Below are 4,335 nucleotides of genomic sequence, written 5' to 3' on the forward strand. Positions count from 1 at the left end.
TGAAGCAAGAGCCACCATCTCTTAAAAAATTTCTGTTTTCGATACATCTCTTACGCGACAATATAGGTTCAGGTTTATTACCAAGTGTAGCAGAATCAAGCCCGTCCTCAATGATTGGCTGAGGAAGCGCACACAAGCAGCATCCAATATACTGAGTGGCAAAATGAAAGAGAATAAAATAAGTCCAAGAATATCCTAAAAATAATTTACCATTCCGTTAACAGATCATTGTGCTTTAGAGACGTCGGTGAGCCGAATATAAAAGTTGTTAGTTTTATGTAGAAAGTTAATATATTAAATATAATTATTGTGTGAATAGCTTTCTAGCGCACAATATTTGTGTAAGGCACTTTGATAGTAGTTCCCGATAACCTTCACAAATACACTTAAGAATGTATCAACCAAGAGTGAAACGGTTGGAAGAGCGCCAAGCAGCCAGGATAAATATGCAAAAATGAGCTTCGCCTGCTGAAACAACCTCATACATTTCGGGTTCCGAATAAGTTTTTGTGGACTGTACGTGCTCTTTAATAGTGCACCTGAATCATTGCCGAAGGGTAGCGAATTGCTGTATTTTATTACTTTATTTATTTACTAGCTATATCCATTGGGCAAATACATTTTTGAGGGCAGTCATGACGCCTTTCAAAAGACGGAGGAGGCTTATAATACAGAAAAACGCAAATTCATTTAAAACACAAATAACACAAAGATAAAAAGATGTACAAAGTGAAGCAGCATGATAAATACCTTAGCCTGAATAATAATCATAGACAAAGCAAAAGGAAACAAACGATTACTAGGGATGGCTGCTGCGGAGGCAATCAATTAGTTACATTCAGACAGTTTCGTAGGAATGAAAGAGTGTAACTGTGGTTTAGTTTCAGAAAGTAGAATAAAACTAGGTGACAGTGGCCTATTCCACCAGAAATGTACTATGTTGACGAATAAAAGGTCCCGAAGAATTCGGACGTTGTAATCGATCTCGTGGAACAAATATACCCTGCCACTTTTACGAAGAGAGGAAACAGATGGGAGGTCCGGCAAATATTTTACCGCATGTATGCTTCCACTACGAGTCAAGATATTGAATAAAACGAAGTGTTATTTATGGTGTGCTTTGGCCATATTAATGGTGCTTGGGTCCAAGATAAACAAAGAGTACTCGAGATTACTAAGAATCTTTTTTGTTTTACGAGGGTAGGCTTATTGCTATTGGGGCCGAGGAGATAACGTGGTGTCGCCTGCCATCAGGTTCTTATTGGCGTGTAAACATGGACCAAGTGCGGCAATGTCCGCTTCAGCGCCATATAGTGCTTTGCGTCCTGTAGTCTTTAAGTTGCGGTCGAAAAATTTATAGCGTCGTCATAAATGTACGAACTAAGACGTTATATTCGTAAGGGCGAAGGTCTGGATTACATGGATAGATATACGCGACTATTACAACCAGTCACGCGGGTAGCAATGCCTATTTTTTCGTAAGTCGGAAGCCTTTAGTTGGCTTCAACATAGAAGGGGTCTTTTCCCAGATAATGGGAGCTTATTTGTTCTTGTATACTTTCTTTTACTTTCTCGCATAGGACGTGCGCACTTGGCGTTATTGCATCGTTCATTTAAGTGATATCGTTATCTTTTGTAAACTACGTCGAGGAACTGCGGCTTTATTATCTGCTTAACTTGGTGCTTAAAATATTTCCCTCACTTAACTTTCCAGTAATAACTTCGGTAGATAGATCTCTGTAGTTTCATCGGCCGTACAATTTGCAGCCTTTGCGACCAGGGCACTGATGCATGAAGTTCTCATTTTACAGAGCCGCAACAAATGGCTTACGCTAATCTCTGCAACTAAAAAAAGACTATCCATTAATGACGAAAAATTTTTTCCCTCCCTGCCAATTAGAACATCATTGCCATACTGATAGCTCGCATCGGAGAGTTCCTTGTTTTTATAAAATTCTTAGTCTCGCAAAAAATGCACTGATTGGTGTCGTTATTTTTGTGACCTAATTGGCTTTCCTTCAACGTAGAGAAATTCATACTTTACACCATTTCGACAAATATATAATCAATACTTCTTAACGCTCACTGACCCCGTTATTTAGTAAGACTTGACTGAATCGTCAGAGTCGTAGAATAAATACCAAAGAAAAATAAGCATGCGATAAGATAGGGCGATTGTATCATTAACGTAGGCAACAGGGTACTACGTCTTTACGGAGTTCGAGAAAAATGAGGGCAGACAGGGCGCCTAATCAGGTGACAGCTCGTTTCCTACCCTACGCGGGGAAGGGAGATGCGGGTTTCAGAGTTCAGAAAAATTGGTTCCGCCAGATTCATTCGAAGGTTCACATGTAGGGCAGTAGCGAGTGCCCAACTATATGTAGAACGCAGAATTCTAAATTATTATTTTATAACTTACTGCCAATGTACGACATATGCACTCGTATACATATATATTTATACTAGGACACATAACTTACAATTAATCTGTCACTCTGCCAGGGCCTAGCGATGAGGAGGGGATTGAGCTCATAGAGCATAAGTGCAATGATATGAGTAATGGAAGTGAGCCAGTAAACATGTCTAGAGTATCAGCGGCTCGCATTATTTTGATTCCTCGTCCAACCCTATCATGCACGCGATATTTTCAGCTAACACAGAGCCAAGGAAGTAAATCAACGCAGCGCTGCGAACGGGTTTCTGTCTGAGTTTACCTCCGATTCTTGTTAGTTCTGGATTGGGTCGCCTGATTCTGCACATAGCCGTCCGATGTGTTTCTATTTCAGAGTCCTCTAATTCGAGTTCAGTTCATGGTTCTAGGAAGCCTAGTTTACTCATATGCAGGCGATCTGATGAGTGTGTTCATTCGTCTACCGCTACGTGTGTTTTTGTAACCACACGATCTAGACCAGGTCGTGAAGGAGGTGTGTTAGGAGTTGGTTTGGAAAATGGGCAAATTGTTCAATTCGGAGTTGTCTAAGCTACAGTACATTAAGCAGATACGATATGCATGTGGGCACTCTATGGTGCTTGCTGTCGCATGTAGTTATGCTGACCAGGGACCTTTGACGGGAGAAACCGAAATTTGTACAGGCGGGGGGACGGAGTGAGGAGATAGCTATTTGATGGCGGTTCCTGGCCTTATATCTATAATGTCCGCGTACCTAACGTAGTAAACTACTTTCCCGCTTCGTGCACTGTACCGCATATAACAGTCGAAGCCTTGGTGTCAGCGTTCTCATTTTATAATCAGGTGAATGATTCGCCGTGGTAGGTTTAGGGAGCCGCAACTAAACAGTAGCTTTAAAGGGGAATCGGTGGTGAACGGCTCCAAACAAGTTCGATCGACTCGTATTATCTACAAGCACCCAACGTGCTGGACACGCGCGTTCTTACCACCGTAGTTCGACCACCACGGTCTTGTTCAATCCACGACCTCGTCACCTGCACTGCAACGCTATCGCTTATAAGCCACGTCGCGGGTCCTCATGCACGAGCCAAACTAACTGGCAAGGTAGAGACATGAGTATAAGTTTCAATGGTGCTATAGAAACTGTGTTTTCTAGACTCCGTGCCTGAAGTATTAGTTGTACCGCAAATGTATTATCTATGGCAATTTGATTTGCTAATGAGTGGCTCACTAGCCCAGACATGAATATATATCCTAGTTTTTGTGACCCTGCGAATTTACGTGTTTCGCATATTAATCTCCTTGTGCTTGCTTTGCTCGATGTTATATTAAAAAGTCAGCTGTAATTCCCATTAGGTCCAAAGTGAAGTAAACTTATATAAGGAAATAAATCAACGTTAGAGTAAAGAGGTGGCGCTTATACTCTATTAAGTTTCACCGAATTAGGACGCAAGACATTGCGGGAACCTTATTAACTCCAACTATATATTTCGATGAACGTCCGCCACGTTCTTATCTACTTTCTTGAACAACAAAAATGGTTTCAGAGAATGGTTCATGAAGCTAAACATTTAACGAAAAATGAAGCCTCATATAAGCGTTTCCTGAGAAGCGTTGAGAGATGCGGCAGGCGAGATGTTTTAGGTCATCTTTTTTCTATGCGTCACTTATTAATTTATTTTACTCATTGCAACGCAAGTCACAATGTGCAAGAGAAAGATTTATTTGACAATTGAGTCACTTCACTTAGCACCAATCCAGCCGATTAATATCTCAATTTAGTACTGCCGACTGCGCAGACAGGAAGAAGGTGGGTTTGTTATCGTGTTCGCTCCGGCATGGCAGATAAAATTATCCTGGAGCATCCGCTACATCCCATTGTTTTGGACTGTATAAGAACGAGCTCTGGCGCGCAAAATATCATC

The sequence above is a fragment of the Dermacentor variabilis genome, chromosome 7 (assembly GCF_050947875.1).
Source record: "Dermacentor variabilis isolate Ectoservices chromosome 7, ASM5094787v1, whole genome shotgun sequence".
In the NCBI taxonomy this organism is placed as follows: domain Eukaryota; kingdom Metazoa; phylum Arthropoda; class Arachnida; order Ixodida; family Ixodidae; genus Dermacentor; species Dermacentor variabilis.